The following is an 8,719-nucleotide window of genomic DNA, read 5'->3' as shown; positions in this document are numbered from 1 at the left end:
GTAATTATATATTTGTCTTCCGATGGTCTTAGGCGACCCCTGTGAAAGGGTTGTTGGGCCCCCAAAGGGGTCGCGACCCACAGGTTGAGAACCGCTGGTGTGTAGTGATTGCTTTGTACCTGCAGGATAGGAACAGCGCTGGGCATTCCCTGAGTTTGGAAGCTGATCCCCCATGAGAGCCTTGAGGATGCCCGCCCACACTCAAAGGTGGCCCGTAGTCTGGGGACGTATTGCTTATATTGAGATGAGTAGAGGCTTGCTGAGCTGAAAATAGTGTCCCCAATGCAAGGGGCCTCTAGTTCTGACACCTATTGTTAGAGTCTTATTATTTTATGTTCAGGGAAGGAGGCTGCATGGCCTAGAGGAGAGTGTGGGCGAGAAAGGGAAGTTTGTGCTCCATCTTCAGGGATAAATCAGGGCAGCCAGAAGGACACGGAGGGACAGTGTCCAGGAATTCACTGAAACTCTGGAGCCTCTGCCATGGTGTTTGTTAGCCGAGGCCCTCGGAGGTCCTGGAGTGGGTTGAGGGAACAGAGACGTCTTGGGCTGCCCATAATACTGGTGACCGTGTCCTCTCACAGCCACACTTACTCACTTAGGTATAGTCTTTGGTTGCTTCTGTGTGACACCTGCCGTGTCCAGGAGTGGGACAGAGCCCTGATGGCCTGCGAATCTGACAATATTTACTGTCTGGCTCTTTACAGGAAAAGTTTGCAGATGCCTGAATAAGCGACCCAGCCAGGATTCGAACTCGAGACTCAGAGCCAGAGGTGGCCCTCTGCAGGCAAAGTTCAGCCCGGACCTGGAAATGCCGGCGTGAGAGACGGTGAGTGATCAGCCAGCTGGTATCCCAGCGGCCGGGTTACAGTGGGCGAAAGGTGCAGCTGGGTCCTAGGAGCTGAGGACAGAAAGGAGACACGAAGCTCATGACAAGATCAAGTCGTGTGGCAGGTGGTGTCATAGCAGGATGCTTTCCCTGCGGCCCCTTTCTACCTCTTTCCACACGGTCCTTGCTTCTTGGATGCAGAGGGGGCCCGGGATTCTGGAAGAGCATCCGGTGAGAAGAAACGGACTGAACTGCCCACAGAGGTTTGATGTGTTCTTGGGGAAAGCAGACGCTCTTGTTGAAACTCGAAAGCGGTTGCTGGGCGCTTCACCAGCTTTGCTGGGCAATAGACTTGACAGTAAAACCATCTCTCCCATTCAGGGCTGTTGTGAGCAGCCTGACTCCAGAAACGCTTTTCCTCCCAGTACCTCGATCAGATCCATTTGCCTCCCACTGGGAAGAGGCTGAGTTGAAGTGCACCTGCCCACGTGTCCTGGTGAGAGCACACGCAGTCGATCTTCGCGGCAGGTGCTCTCCGTCGTCCCGGGGGCTCCTAGAAGCGGCGCCCTGTGGAGGGCAGGTGATTAGCATGCGGGATGCTGTCATTACACTCGTTAGGCAGCCTTGGACAGTCGGTGTGCCTTTTACGGCGGGGTAACATTTGCTCATCTAGGAAATTAGGCTCAGAGTAAAAGGAGACGAGAGGAAGCTGGCGTGCAGCACCGACTGAGCCTTCTGTGTCCCCGACACAGGGAGACCGCTGGTGCCACAGCCTGCGCAGCCAGGGCTGTTGGAAAAGGGGCATCGGAGGGTTGGACGTGGCCTCTGGGAGTTAGTGTCCTGCTCGTTGGCCGCTGTTCTGTCAGCTGAACCTTTTTTCACCTATTTCATAAGTACTCCCCGGTGCTTGCTTCACCTGTCCAGGCAATCGCGACACAGTGGTGTCCCTAATGCAGTGGAGTCCCTGCCGCCGGGAGGGAGCATGCAGTCTTATGGGGCAGACATGTCAATCACGTAGTCTCACCATCAGACATAAACCTCGACTGCAGTAAGTTCTATGTAGGAGGGGCTCCTGGGCTACAAGAGAGTCTAACTAGCACATTTGACCTTGTTAGGGAGGGCAGGACCTTGAGGAAGTGGGGTCTCTCTGAGACTGTAAGATGAGCAGTGGTTACCCAGATGAAGGGAGGGAAGAGGGTCCCACAGGTCTACCTCCATTCTGTCATGGGCCTAGTATGCATTTATCTGTGGCCTAATTGACTTATTTGGCTCCCTGAGCCAGCAGTCTTTATTGAGAGCTGTGTGCTGGACTGGAGTACTGAGATGGAAGCACATCGTCAGGATTAACATCCCAAAGCCGCCATTTATTGAGCTCCGACTTGGAACGCAGGCAGATCCGCAGGTGCACTCCAAATGGGCCTTTTATGAGGCAGGTGGCCTGGGCACGATACTTGGTTTCTCTGAGACCTGGGTCCTACTCGGTTAAAAGTACAAAGGCTGGCGACGTTTATTTCACCTGATCATTGGGAGCATTCCGTGACTTACTGCAACATGCAGCACGGTTCCTAGGATGAAGTAGGGATTCGATGGGTATTTGTTGATCGGATTGTCTTGGACCCGTCATGGGCTTTGGAGTCCAGCCTGATTCATCTCCGTTTGTGCAGGGACCACAACGCTCTTCAACTGTCTGCCTGCCCGTTATCCTCCCTTATAGCTTTATCCTCTTATAAACTGTAGCCATTTCTTTTTCTGTTCCAAGCATGAATGAATTATTAAAGAACCATTTGTTTATATATTTCTAGCAAATGCATTATGATTGGTCCAGCTAGGTACCGGTGGAAAAACAAACAAACAAAAAATTCACACCGTTAGCATCTAGGAGTATTAAAATAGATGGGTGGTTTGGGGAGTCATGATTATCCTTTTATGATGACACCTGACAAAAGCAATGCATGTCTGGCTCTTTCAATCCTGGATGCTCAAATTCTCTTCTTTCTTTTAGTGTCTGCAGTGTCATCAGCCTTGCTCACAAGAAGCCCATAATGTTTCACTTTATTAGGAAATATGTTTGTGTCAGGGATGGAACCATGTGTTTTGTTGATGCCTCCTGGACCTAAAATTAGACGATCCAGGTGCTTGCCTCTGTTGTGTTTCAAAGAACTGCAGCAAATGAAAAGATACAGACAGGTCTAACGACCTGGAGAGGAAGTGGTCAAGGAAACAGAGCTCAGAGAGATTTCTGGAACTCAAAGGCCCATCTGCTCGGTGTCAGATCCCATGAGCTGGGTCATGGAGCTGCTGGGAAGGGAACCAGTGATGGCTAGTCTCCCGTGAGATCAGCCATTCTCCCCCCAGCCCCCTACCTCTGATTATAAATTGGCAGTTGATGATGAGTAACTATTATTATTCTTTCTTAAGTTTTCAGAAACTGAATCCATAGACATGGAAGCGATCTTATGAGGTATCTCTGAACCCAAATAGCTGGGGCATTTCCCCTGTGCTTATCCTAAAATCTCACTTTCTCTGCGGAAAGCCCTTTGATCCTTAGGAGAAATGTGTTTCTTGATTCTATCCAAACAAATGAAAACAAACAATCAACCCTCGTGCTGCTTCCTTCTGAGTTGTCCGTGAGAAGCAAAGCGGGGAGTGGCTGCCTCATAAGCTCTGCTTGGGTTCTAATCCTGCCTCCTTGACTGAGTAGCTGTGCAACCTTGTTGAAGTCACTTGATCTCTCTGTGCCTGTGTTTCTCATTAAGTGGGGAAATAATAGCATTTGCTTCATGTTGGTATTATGAGACCGAATGCATCAGCGTGAGCCAGATTCTTATAACTTCATGGCACACAGCAATGCAAGAAAGCGTTACGTTAAACTTAGAAAAGACCGCCAGCTTTCTCCTATCCAGTACAATCATTGCAATGGTACTTGCCCTTCGTCATCAATTCTCTTACAACATTTTGGCTTTTAGGAGCTATGACATACAAGAAAGAAAACATGTGAAGCAGCACTCCTGATAAACTTCATTGAGATGGAAGTGGTATTTGTTAAGCCCCAGCCCTCTCACTGGGAGGATCCTCAAACTACGGCCCGCGGGCCACATGCAAATACAAATATTGTATTTGTTCCCGTTTTTTTTTTTTTTACTTCAAAAAAATAAGATATGTGCAGTGTGCATAGGAATTTGTTCATAGTTTTTTTTTAAACTATAGTCCGGCCCTCCAATGGTCTGAGGGACAGTGAACTGGCCCCCTGTTTAAAAAGTTTGAGGACCCCTTCTCTGGAGCATAGTCTGGGTTGGGGGCTCAGAGAAAAGATGAGACTTCTTGCTCCCAGTCACGTGTCCTGTAATTACCTGTCAGTAATTTATCCGGGAGCAAAGCTCACTTCCTTGGGATAACCTGCTGCTTTGCCACCTGTGCTTCTCTGCCCCTTCCACCCGTTCGTCTATGACTTTGTAAAAAAAATATTTTTATTGATTTCAGAAAGGAAGGGAGAGGGAGAGAGAGATAGAAATATCAATGATGAGAGAGAATCATTGTTCGGCTGCCTCCTGTACACCCCCTATTGGGGATCAAGCCCGCAACTCGGGATGTGCCCTTGACCGAAATCGAACCCAGTACCCTTCAGTCTGCAGGCTGACGCTCTATCCACAAAATTGGCTAGGGCCGCCTATGACTCTTAATGGCTTATTTAGGGGCATGCTGTTGCACCCATCTTCCCCAGACTTATCTTGCGACTAAACAGGTATTTAATAAAAGTGATCCTGTTTCATAGGTAAAGGAGCAAAATGGATGAGAAAATAGGCCAAAAAACATGCATTAAATTCCAGGTTCCTTATATGCGCATTTATTTCTTCCTCAAGAAGGTATCTTCTTTAATCTCCACCCTCATGAAACCATTATGGCTAAAGTCTTAGTGCATTCACTTCTCTTGGGTTCTGAGATTTTTTTCTTCTGCAGAGTAACCAGGGTGTCAATTGACTTACAAACAGGAAGGCAGAGCCCCTGAAGACAGGCTGGGGGGAGCCCAGTGACATGGCTTGGGGTGACCGAGGGAGTACCAAGGGCTGTGAGCACGCTGAGGATGGACACAGGCAGAGGAGCAAGCACCTGGGGCGTCTCCTGGTTCCCCAAGATAGAGGAAGTCCCTGGTTTTGTCAAACTACAATTTTCGTCAGTGTGAACTTCCCATGAGGCCCTCCGGTGTGCCTGGGAGCAAGGATGTCTGAGGTCTTGAGGCCTGGAGTGGGGCTGCATGGATGACTTAGCTCTGGCTTACTCCTGTTCCTTTGCTGTAGATTCCCAGCCACGTGGCCTAGGTCTTTTCCTCTAGCACCATGATTCCCAAGCCTTGGGAGATGTCCCCTCCCCCCAGGGGACATTTGGCAGTGCCCGGAGACCTGTGGGCTGTCACCATGGCAGCGGAATAACTATTGGCATCTAGTGGGTGGAGGTCAGGAATGCTGCTAAACGTCCACAATGCACAGAATGACACCCAATGACACAGAATTATACAGCCCCAAATATGACAGTTAAGACATGGCCTCACGTGACAGACGTGTTCCTGCCCCTGGGTCTTAGTGCTGGGTGTTCCTGCCCTTGCACCATTCTCCCTCCAGACCTCTTCCTGGCGGGCTTTTGGTGGCACATAGATTTCAATTGGATAGCCATGCCCTTGGAGGAGACCCCGCTAAATGTAGCCGTCCTCTTCCACATTCAGTTCTCTTTACCAACCCCCCACTCTTAACTTTCCCATAGCACTTAGCCCTGAGAATTACGAGTTGCTCAATAAAGGTGCTCACTTTTGTGAATCTTGCAATTTGCTTTTCACAAAGCAAGGAATGTACAAATGCATTTGAATTTTTGATATGTCTTCTATTTTGCCTTTTTCTGTGCAGAAAAGCTTTCCAATATCGACAAGGCCCCCTTCACTTGTTGAAAATGCGAAATCATTGTGCGGCAGTAATTAATTTTTTTTTCACCTAATTAAATTTGTGCAAAGAATGAGGAAAGCGCTTTATCATCCGTGGGAGAAACGGGTTTCTCACACCTGACTTCAATCACTCTGAGTAACTACTTCATTAAGACAGAGGCAAGGCTAGTGACAGATCATTAATTTTCATGGATATAATCTGGGAAGCCAAATGTTTATAGAAGGGGAGTCTGGCAGGAAGGACATAAATGTATTAGCACTTATTAAAAATAAGCTGTAAGTCTGTTTGCATGCTGCCTCTGTCATGTTATGAATTAATCGCTGAAATGTAACCATCATAAAATATGCGTAGCACAGCGTGTCGAGGAAGGAAAAGAAGGTCGTATCTCCCTTCTCTAACAGTTGGAGTCTTCTGTATTCTTGAATTTACATTTTGTAAAGGCTAGTGGACAGAAATAAAGCGGCACCAAAGCCAGGAACATTTGTACTCTCTCTTGCTGTAATGTAACTCTTGCTATTTCGAATAAGATGAAATGGAAGTCAGTGGTTACCTGAGCGGCTGCATTCTGTCTGTGGTGGAGGATGAAATCCACTCTCTTTTTACCCACACCCAGGCTCTCTGGTCAAAAGCTAAGACATTTAGCTAATATGGGATGACCAAAGAGCCCGCCTCCATGATAGTTAAGCTTCACCAGTATGCTAATTTCACTCTCTTTATGCCCAAATTATCAAACATAACTGTCTCAGTACTTCAAAGGAAGCTTTGAAAATCAGAAAAAAAAAAGGTAGAATTATTGGCAAATTCTACATTTCTTTAAACTAGTCAGTTTTGAGGGAGGGATCTTGCTGTCTCTGAATTTTTCTATTCTTTCTGAGGAGTTGAAATCCGGGGAGACTAACAACACCATGCGAATGGACTAATCCATTTCTCTCACAAGACTGTTGCATCAAGTTAGATAATGATCTCAAACTGTAAAATACTTTGTGGACATCCCCTCAAACCATTAGAAAGGGACCTCCCCTTCTTCAAGGCTGTAGTCTGTCTTCTGCCTCTTTCCCGCTCTGAGACTGGGATCTGCCAGGGCAGGCTTGATGCTTTGTTGCAAAGACCGTGCTTTGTAATCTACATGCTGCCTGGACATAGAAACTGGATTAGGCTTAAAATCAACTCAATGGAAAGACGACAACTTTTAGCATCAAAACCCCGTCCAAATATTGGCTCTGCCGTTTACTAGCCAGATTGGGCAATTTAAATAGTTTCTTTGAGCATCAGTTTTTTTCATATATATAAAAAAGAACAATTATGATTATTTTTTTAAAATCGTTATTATTGAAAATATTACATATGTCCCCTGTTTTCCCCCATTGACCCCTTCTAACCTGCCCTCACCTCCCCTCCCCAGGCCTTCACCACCCTATTATCTGTGTCCATGGGTTATGCATATATGCATGCAAATTCTTTGGTTGATCTCTTCCCTCCCACCCCCTTCCCAACCCCCCACCCCCATCTTCCCTCTGAGATTCCACAGTCTGTTCCATGCTTCTGTGTCTCTGGATCTATTTTGCTAATCAGTTTATTTTGTTCATTAGATTTCCACATATGAGTGAGATCATGTGATACTTGTCTTTCTCTGGCGCATTTCGCTTAGCAAAATATTCTCCAGGTCCCATGATTAAGTGAGAATTTATGTAATGTATTGGCACATAGAAGATCTTCAATAAACACTGGTTCCTTTTCCTGTAACAATTGTCATGTTAGATTTTGAGGTTTACTTTAGTGTCAGTCTCATTTGTCCTTGGTTTTTGTTTTGTTTGGTATTGGGTTATTATGTTTATGGTAATTTAAAGGGGGCTTTTGGTCATTCCTAGAGGTGGTTTATCTTTCTCTCAAGCTTTTTAAATTTTTTTCAGAGATTGGAAGCCTGAGGGCCCAGTATATTGTCATAATATACTGTAAACTTTGCTTAATATATGTCTGGCTTCCATTCATCTTTGAGGGTAACTACATTTTTCTGCACTCCAAGTAGAAATCAGTGGCCTAATATTTAAAACTAGGACTGTCCTCTCAAAAAACCTTGGATGTATGGTAACTATAGATAAATTCATATAGCAAAGGTTATATTCATTTTTTCTTTGTCTTTTTAATCATAGCAATAGCAGTTTGTAGTGCTCTATCTACACAAATTTTCTGAGTAAATGAATGAATGAAGAAATAACTTCTAGAGCTAGAGATGGTGGCGTCCTGGTTCAGCTTTATGTCCCAAACAAGTTCGTCATGGTAAAGGGTGGAAGGTGGGTAACAGGAAGTAACAGATGGGTAATAGGAACTAGTATACATTAGAAGGAGGCCTCACAGATAGAATACCTGGAAGTAAGAGGATGTAGGTTCAAGTACTGGCTCTGTCCCTTAATAATCAAGTGAACTTGGGCAAGGACTTGGCCTATTTGAGCCCCACCTTCTTTATTTATAAGAGAGTCATAATAATTTCTCTTTCTAGAAGTAGCATAAGTAATGGGTCTTCATGATGATTTCATTAGATAATGTAAGAAAAATAGTACAGTTCATAGCACAGTGTAAGTAGGCAGCAAATGTTAATAATAACAAGAATAGCTATTATTTGGGGGTTCAAGAAAATTTGTACTCGTAAGAGCAAATTTTAGGGTAGAATTCTACTTAAGTCTGATCCTCAGATCCTCCACTTCTCACTGAAGCCACCAGTCTGGATTTTCTTTTAGGAGGACACGCACAAGCAACTCCTGAAAGCAGAGCTGAGAGCTGTCCATGAGACATGCCGCCGATTTGGTGTTGGAAAGCTGTATGGTCAGCTCATATTAGCTAAATGCCGTAGCTTTTGACCAAAGAGCCTGCCTCCATGATAGTTAAGCTTCACCAGTGTGCTAATTTTACCTTTTGTTGTTGTTGAACATGCTGGAATATAAGATTTATCTAAAAATTCTTCATG

General features: G+C 45.6%; 1 long non-coding RNA gene across 1 annotated transcript in view; it reads left to right on the top strand.

Annotated features, from left to right (window-relative positions):
• Positions 1 to 708: 708 nt before the first annotated feature.
• Positions 709 to 8,719, top strand: part of LOC138992685 (uncharacterized) — a 155,966-nt gene continuing 147,955 nt past the window's right edge. Inside the window, exon 1 of the long non-coding RNA XR_011468121.1 lies at positions 709 to 826. This is a non-coding gene — a long non-coding RNA (uncharacterized lncRNA). The remainder of the gene's footprint in view (positions 827 to 8,719) is intronic.

The sequence above is a fragment of the Myotis yumanensis genome, unplaced genomic scaffold, assembly GCF_028538775.1.
Source record: "Myotis yumanensis isolate MYYU_CA2020_CCGP unplaced genomic scaffold, mMyoYum1.0.hap1 SCAF_14, whole genome shotgun sequence".
Lineage (NCBI taxonomy): Eukaryota > Metazoa > Chordata > Mammalia > Chiroptera > Vespertilionidae > Myotis > Myotis yumanensis.
Note: the sequence above shows the minus strand (reverse complement) of the source record. Positions and strands in the feature narration are given on the sequence as shown.